Raw genomic sequence first — 8,996 nt, forward strand, 5'->3', positions numbered from 1 at the left:
GTGTTCTTTTGGCGTCACGGACCCATAGTGTAGACTATGCTATTGTCAATTTCACTAAGTTGATTTGGACCAGGTTTGTGGATATTTTCGGTTGGAGATGGCCTTGATCATACCCCTTTTTTAAACCAGATTGTATGGTGGAAGAACAAAGGCAGGATTCTCTCCCTTAAAGGAGCTTGGATTGCTGGGTTGATTTTGATCCCTTTTAATTTATGGATGGAAAGATATAGACGTAGATTTGAAGGATGTCGTAGATCCCACAACATGGTTTTCAAAAGGATTTTGCTTGACCTGAGCGACATCGGTCAGAGGCTTAATGGTTTGGTATCTACGTTAGGTGACTTGATTTGTGCCAATAGACTCGGATTAAAAGTGCTGCCAAATCCTGCTTGTCAGCCAATGGAAGTCTTCTGGTGTAAACCAACACGGGATTGGGTAAAAATTAACATTGATGGATGTTCCCTTGGCAATCCGGGGCAGAGCGGAAGCGGGTGGTGTTCTTAGGGATCATCATGGCAATGTTATAAATGCATTCAAGGAAGTTCTTGGGGTTTGTTCGAACATTGTGGCCGATTTTTCAGCACTAATCAGGGGGATGGAGGAAGCACAGAGTCACGGAATTTCAAATCTTTGGGTGGAATGTGATTCGGAGTCGGTGGTTGTTCTAGTGAAGGCAAATCGTCTTCCTTGGTTCACTTGGCAGAAGTGACTTGCTCTACAACCATATTTATCTGCTATTAGATGGAAAGTCACTCATTGTTTTAGAGAATCCAACTCTATCACTGATTTCTTATCAAAAGTGGCAGCAAAAGTTGGAGTTTCTTCTTTTGTTACTGATTTTCCAATTCATAAAAAGGACGAAATTAGGAGAGATATCTTGGGGATGCAAAGATTCCAATTTGGTAGATAATTTTGGGGGTTGATTGGTCCTGCTAATGGCAATGCCGAAGGTGGGATCCAGTCTACTCTTCCTGCATTTTTGTATTTCCTGGGTATACCCAGGTTGCTTTCTTGTATTCTTTTTTTTTTGTTCTGGTTAATATAATTCTTTCTGGTCTTTAGCAAAAAAAAGTTGCCCTACCTTTGGAGATGCCACGCTAGCATTCCTAATGGCATATAATCTTGATATAGAAAGCACATAATTCAAAGAGACATAAAATATAGTGACTTTTAGAACTAAACCAAATAAGAGCTAAATATGTTTCTCCCTACTTCTTTCTTTTCTTTTTTCCTGAATACCCCCTAGGAGGGCAGAACAGTGAAACATGTAAGATACTGTAAGATTTTCTCAGGAATGAGCATAACCACATGACATGCATTAAAAGTTTTAGATTCCAGACGAAATTAGGAGAGATATCTTAGGGATGCCAAGATTCCAATTTGGTAGATAATTTTGGGGGTTGATTGGTCCTGCTGATGGCAATGCCGAAGGTGGGATCCAGTCTCCTCTTCCTGTTTTTTGTATTTCCTGGTTATACCCAGGTTGTTTTCTTGTATTCTTTTTTTTTTTTCTTCTGGTTAATATAATTCTTTCTGGTCGTTAGCAAAAAAAAGTTGCCCTACCTTTGGAGATGCCATGCTAGCATTCCCAATGGCATTTAATCTTGCAATAGAAAGCACATAATTCAAAGAGACATAAAATATGGTGACTTTTACAACTAAACCAAATAAGAGCTAAATATGTTTCTCCCTTCTTCTTTCTTTTCTTTTTTCCTGAATATCTCCTAGGAGGGCAGAACAGTGAAACAAGTAAGAGACTGTAAGATTTTCTCAGCAATGAGCGTAACCACACGATATGCATTAAAAGTTTTAGATTCCATATCAAAAGATGGAAGAAGAGAGATGTGGTTTCTCAAGAACTAAATGGTGAACCTAAAACAGAATAAATGGACAATGTTCTATGATAAAAAGATTTCATGATAATCCAGACCCAAACAGAATATACGAAAAGATGCTTTAGAAAAATAGGAGTTGTAAAAATCAATAACCAAAGAAATACAATAAAGTGCCAATGACAGATCAAATATTGAAGAGGATGTTGCTCACATAAATTAAGCCAGCTGGACTAAGTGTATAAATGCTTCAAGATTGCTTTGTGATCAGTGCATAAATAACGTTTTCTTTATTGAGATCAATTTCGTCATTATGGATTCCCCTTTCTTTTTATTGGGGTTCGGATCGTGTTTTCGGTTCATGGGTTTGTCAAGCTTTCAATTGGAATGGAAATTTTTATGACTTAAGATGAGCAGTGCTTGACGGAAAAGAATTCTGGACAACTAAGAAATGACTAGAATAAAATAAGTGTAGTTGAGATGCAGAAGTTGGGAAGGATGAGAGAGACTAGTAGGAATAGAATAAGAAATGAACGCACTTGCAGGAACCTGCGAGGAGAGATGAAGCAATTTTAAGGTATTAAAAGGATAAAGAGAACATATAATATTATTTGAATCAATTTCATGAAAAATACATGAATTCCCATTATTTAATAGAAGACTATTTTTTGGGTAAGATACTATTTAGACAATAAATGAGCCTATACAGACAGACATAAGTAGAGCAGGATTCATTTACCAAAAAAAAGTAGAGCATGATTCATATGGCCAATCTCAAAGTAGTTGGCATGAGGCTTAGTTGAGTTCGGTTGGGTGAGTAGTTCTGCTAATTAACAAAAAGCAACCAAAAGGAAGACAATTTCTAGCATCACCGGTGAAATCAGTGAATAGGGCTTGATAATACTTTTCAAGAATAAGAATAAAAAGCTCAGCTTTTCCTGACATCCTAGCACAGCACAGAATTTGACATTACTGGATTTTAGGATAACCCCTTATCCTTGAGAAACAACTGCTTGACATGATGATTTCAAAGCAACCTTTTCATTTATAAAGTCAAAAAAGAAGAGCCTCGAACAAGAGCACAGCAAAGAATTTGACATTACTGGATTTTAGGGTTTACCTCTCACGGTGTTAAAGTGCCTCTGTGTGTGCCTCGAACTCGTCCTTTCCTTCTCTTTTTCATCTTGTCTCAGGTCAGATTTCATCTTCTAAACCCTTTCTCCTTCTTTATCTCCTTTTATTTCTGCTTTCCTTGAAACCAATACAGTGTGCTCTGTTCCTGGGAGACCCAACAGTCCTCACATAAGTTGATCGATCTGCTTGGTAAGCAACAGTTCATCCTGAGATTTTGAGCGAAGGAAACCCTTCCATTGGAGAACCAAAACCCTAGGTATTCAGCCCCTAAGTCTTTTTCTGGTTGAGAGATTAAAACCTGCAACTAGAACTGAATCTGCCTTTTCCACCAGTATAAATCTTAACAACTTTATTTCACTTACAATTGATTGTTGGGTCCGTGTATTGCTTGCATTTAGTAGTCCTGTGAATTAATAGTCTTCGTCCGAAGTTGCTTGTTGATTGGAGTTGTAATGAAGGGTTTCTGTTGATCGAAGCCAACAAGGTTACTGTTGAGTTGGAGTTTAGGTCGTATGGTTGAAGAAGTTTAAAGTCCTGGAATTACAAGTACCCCCTCCTTTTATTTATTATTACTATATAATCCTTGTGTCTCAAAGTTATTTCAATTTTACACCCTTATCTCCTCCAATTCTCTGCCCGGTCCATTTCCCCAACTCCCTCTAATAGGGGGTGGACCCCACCCGGGCAGTGCGTAGGGTGGTCATTTCCCTCCTATGAGAAGAATTGTAGGAAATGGATGGGTAGGGAATTGTTGGGGATAAAGTTTCCTTTCTCATTGTTATTTCAGATCAATCTTTTTTCATTCTAAATTTACATTATTTATTTTTAATGCGAAAAAGAAATATTATAAGATTATGGGAGAGGGATGGGTATGCTAGCAATATACCACATACTAGCACCATAGACACGTAGGGTGCTAGCATATAGTATAGCACTAGCATACCTAACATTATATATTAGAGATGTTTACATTAGTTTCACAATACAAAACAGCATGTTGCCCAACCATGACAGTAAGAGCCAAAATCCGAATGACATTAACAATATTGTCATCTTGATTTACACAAAAAATTAAGTCTTTGAGATCACTAGTTAGTTGCAGCACTAGGGGGAGAAGATTCCAAGATCAAACATCGTTGGTAGGGGTTGGAAAAACCTGGGAAGCATTCTGATTGTTGGACCAAATTTCCTGGAATTTTAGATTCTATAATCGAGCTTGAGCAATTCCCTTCAAAATTCCAGAGAGTTCAGCCTCCAGTGGATCTCCTGATTTCAAAAGTCCTACAGCTACCAAAACAAAATTTTCTTCTACCAATATGCAATAAGCCCAAGAAGAGGCGTTTAGGGCTCGGTTAGCAATTCCTACGCAAATTAAGATAGGGGATGGGTTCACGAGGATTAATAGGAGAATAAGTAGTTGTAGACACTGAATTTTACCACCCCCTAGTGATGATGATAATTGGATATGGATTGACAAAGTATCTCTCTCAAGAAGGATTTGACCACCTAACCTACGCCATCATGTCCCCAATAAGGTTCGGACACGTGTTTTTAAGCGCAAAATATTCAATGATAGCCAAGGGTGCAACAAAAATGATTAAAAAGGCTTCCGAAAATTCCCTCGACACTAAATTAGGGTTAGTCTTTGTTCTAAAATTTAAAATATCTTTTGACCAAAACTTGCACCATTGGATAGTGCTCCTTAAGACGATTCCAACAGTATATCACACGTCAAAATTCAATATGTGGGCCCGAAATGACGCCCAAAGCCCCAAAACACAGTCAAAAGCAGCTTTTCCAACCCAAATTGGAGGTCCATTAAGGTTGTGTTTGGTTGTGTAAATCAACAGAACACAACTCTGTAGAATCGCAATTCCAAGTTAATAAAACCGTTTGGTTTACTAATTCCAGTGGATTATGCGAATTAAATGATTCCGATTTTTACACTAAACATGATCCATATCTAAGTTCACCTATTTAGGTGAACTCAGATATGAATTACAAATTCTAAGCTTAGTATAAATAGTGTGATCCAAGTTTGAAGCAAAATCACAATGACCTAAATCGAAAAAGAAGAAAAGCTCGCAGCCAAAGCGCAGTCTTCTTCTTCGGAGAGCTCAAACAGCTGCTTTTTCGTTAGAGCTCAAACAGTGGGTTCTTTGAGGAGAATCAAACGCAACTGGTATGCCTTTCACTCTCTCTATTTCATTCTTTCTCTCTCTTCATCTCTCTGTGGCTTCCTCTACTCTCTGCTCTTTCTCTCTTGATTTGTCCCTCTCTAGGACCCATGGTTCTCTTGGCAGTTCCACAGATGTGTGGGATTTTCCACGGATCCATGAAACCACCACCAGGTCCGTGGAATTAAATGCAAAATGAAAATATCCTAAAATATCTTTACTATTAATACCCCCTTTCACCTATTTGGAGATCAAATTTTCTTTTGAAAATCAAAGTCTTTTGATCTCCAGAGCTCACGAGTCCAATGAGGTTTTGAAAATCTTTCCTGTTTTGGTTTTGTTTAATCTTTGTTGACATGTTTCGACACTTTGATATCCCCTTTTTCTGCGAAAAATCCCTAGATAAGTCCCTCAAAGTCCCGAATCTGAAGAAAACAAGAATTTTTCCAAATTAAGGATTAGAAGTGGTTCAGTGATCCACTTCTAATGTCACGCCCCCATCCCAAGCTTAGGAACAAGCACAGTCAAGAGGGTGACTAAGACGGCACGCGTCATCCCATTTCCTACCAGAACAAATGACACAGTGTCCCAATCCATAGTCAACAGCCAAGGACAAACATAAATAATTACAATTTATAGGAGGGAAAGAATATTCCATTCAAAACAGAGTAAATACAAGCGGAAGCGACATAGTTAGCAGTTACTATATGTTCAGTTGGCTAGGTGATATAATAATAATTTAACACTGTTTGTCGACTGACCATGATGTAATTACTCAAAAGAATAATAAGTTATTACAGACAAATGTTCATGATGGGCACAAAGCCCCAAAAGAATCAAAAGAGGGGATAATCCTCAACAATATCACGGCCCGTAGGCACAATCATCACAGGGGCAGCCGTCGCCGTGTTCTTTCGATACAGTCTCAAGTCCTCCGCGCCAATACTATTGTAGTCCATTGGCTGGGCCTCTAGGCCAGCTAGATATCCACCATCTGCATCAAAATCTAAAAGAGTGTGTACACAGGGGGTTAGCTCCACTGAGCCAGTGAGGGGAAGGAGAATGCACAAACACACAATCACACGTAGTCCATGATGAATGAAATGTTAAATAGATTTTTCACCTAACAAACAATCTAAGTCAGGGTATATGCTACTATGATAACTTGGGAGACACTGTGGGTCACTTCACTTATTGCTACAATGAAACTTCAGTTATCACCAGGGAGCCCATGCCGGTAGAAACCATCTGACACCCAGTGGCAGACCCCGATGATCAGTGGTCATCCTTGACCTGGCCTCTCTTCCCCACAGGCAACAAGGAGCCCCGATCGCCCAACACCTAAACCCATGTTGGTAAGGGTCGTAGCATGGGAAGGTAACTAGCCGTAGATATACTACATGCAAGTCCTATCGTCCCGAAAGGTATTTCGGGTGCATCAACGCCCCATTCTATCTAGTACCCAAGTACCAGCACGGCACGACACATACAGACCAGGATGGCAATCAATAATCTCATAAGCATTTCTGGGGTCCCGACACCGGCATACCCGACACCGTAACCCGATACAATAATGTACAGTAAACATATTCACATAGCATCAATTCGTAACCAACATAGTTGATACGCAAGGATGCAACATGTTAAGAATGGATGCAATTATAAGCACAATTATATGGTCTATATAAATTATATATATATCAAGCCCAAACATCACCCAAAACCCATTCACAGTTTGCTTGCTTGTTGCTTGGGGTGTTTGTTAAGATTTGCCTTGGTGCACGCACTCTCGTACCAGTTACGAAGTCTGAGGATGCGTGAGAATAAAGTTATAAGTATATAGGTGGGTCCCATGAGGGGTCCCAACAATTAGTTTGAAGTTTAAGTCAAGACTGCATGGACGGACACAGGGACGGAGGCAACCAGGTGAGTCCGTTCCTGGCTCTGTCCAAGCATTCAGTGAAAATAGATGGGACGGATTCACGGACGAAACTTCCAAGTGAATCCGTTCGTGCATCTGTCCGGACCTTGAGACATTCTCGAGAGCAAACGAAACTTCGGACGGAGCTTCCAAGTGAGTCCATTCCTGGCTCCGTCCTTAGCATTCAGCTAGGATATACCGAACGGATCAATGGACAGAATCACGACAGTGGATCCGTTCGTGGATTCGTCGAATCTCTCTTTGAGATTTGGGAGGAATTCCTTCCAGCCTTTCATCCATGAGACCATAGGGGTCTTAAGATTAGGGAGGTGAGTCCTAAGCTTCATTGGGGTCTAAAACACCTAGCTTTACATGGGACTTAGAGGATTTTAAGGGATTGGAGCCATCTCCAGGGTTTCCTAAACCTAGTTTTAGGTCTTAAGCCATTGAGCTGCTGCTCATGCCATTAAAACCATGAAGGCAGCAAGGAAGATGAAAGGTAGGTCTCAAATTAGGAATTGAAGAGGGTATTGGGTTTCCAAGAGGAAACCCTAAGCTAGGAATCGATCCCAAGGGAATCTCCAAGTTTGAAATGGAAAGGAGAAGGAGAAGGGGAGAGTACTCACCTCAAGGATGAGCCAATGAATGGCTTCCACCTCCACAGCTCCCTCCAATCTCCTTCTTCAATGCCTTCAAAACTCTCCAAGCTTCCACGGTTTTGGGTAGGTAAAGAGAGTGAAAAAGCCATAAATGGTTGGGCTATACTTTTATAGCTAAGCTCCCACTTAGGGCATGTTTGGCTTGGGGCTTTAAGAGTCAAAACTCATTTAAATGCCAACATAGGCAAGTGGGTCCACCTATATAGCACACACACAATTCAAGGAGACCAAGGGTGGGGCCCACCTTGTCTAGGTGCTTAGGTAGGATGCCCAGGGCACAGGGTGTGGGTCCAACACGAGGAAAACACCCAGAAGCCTAAAATAGTACGGACGGACTCACAGCCAGAAGCAGTCTTATGAGTCCGTTCGTGCGTTCGTTACTGCTGTAAAGGGCAGAACCCCAAGAAAATTTATTGGGCTTTGGCCCATACTTCAAGGCCAACAAGGGGAGGGTATACTAACATTCATAAGGGCAGTATCTTACCCCTAGACCGTCACAATGTGTCCTTCGTGATTTCAAAGAGTTTCTTGACCGCGATGCTAAGCTCATCGCCGAAAGAGGTGTCTAAGTGTGGGGACACAGGAAACGCCTTCTGGTACTCTTCACTCTGGGGACTTGTGCTAGGAGGATGGTCGACGAAATCACCGTCAATAAATCTCCCCCATTGTTGGTTAAGGAACCTCTCTTCCACAACCAAGCCTGTGAACTGGTCAGCGATCTTATGGCTAGGTTTGACCACAAGTGAGAACAGCTCAGCAGCATACACGATAGCAGTATCTACACATCATAAGAGAGACAAACTATAATTAAATATCAATTCCGGGTGCGGATGTAACATCTAAACCCTACCCTTTTAGGAGGTATAGTCCTACAAGAGAGAGAGAGAGAGAGAGAGAGAGAGAGAGAGAGAGAGAGAGAGAGAGAGAGAGAGAGAAAGAAGTAGTGCTTCTCCCTCCACATGAGCCGGAGTTCTATCCGATTGCCATAAGAAAGGTGGACCCGATGAGCCAAGGTTCTACCGAAACGTCAGCAAAGTTCTACTGATACGACGAGGTTTTGCTTGAATTTCGTCAACAAAATTTTGTTTAATAAAATAGGGTTTTACCCGTATTTTATTAACAAACCTTGTCTAATAGAGTGGAAGCTCTACCGAAATCTCTACACGAAAGTTCTACCCTTTCCAACCCTTGTCGAAGCTCGTACATAGGTATTTTCACTTCCTTACTTCATTTCAAGTCTAGCATAATATAAGTCATTAAAGTGGCCTTGTTA

The sequence above is a fragment of the Telopea speciosissima genome, chromosome 1 (assembly GCF_018873765.1).
Source record: "Telopea speciosissima isolate NSW1024214 ecotype Mountain lineage chromosome 1, Tspe_v1, whole genome shotgun sequence".
NCBI classification, from domain to species: Eukaryota; Viridiplantae; Streptophyta; class Magnoliopsida; order Proteales; family Proteaceae; genus Telopea; species Telopea speciosissima.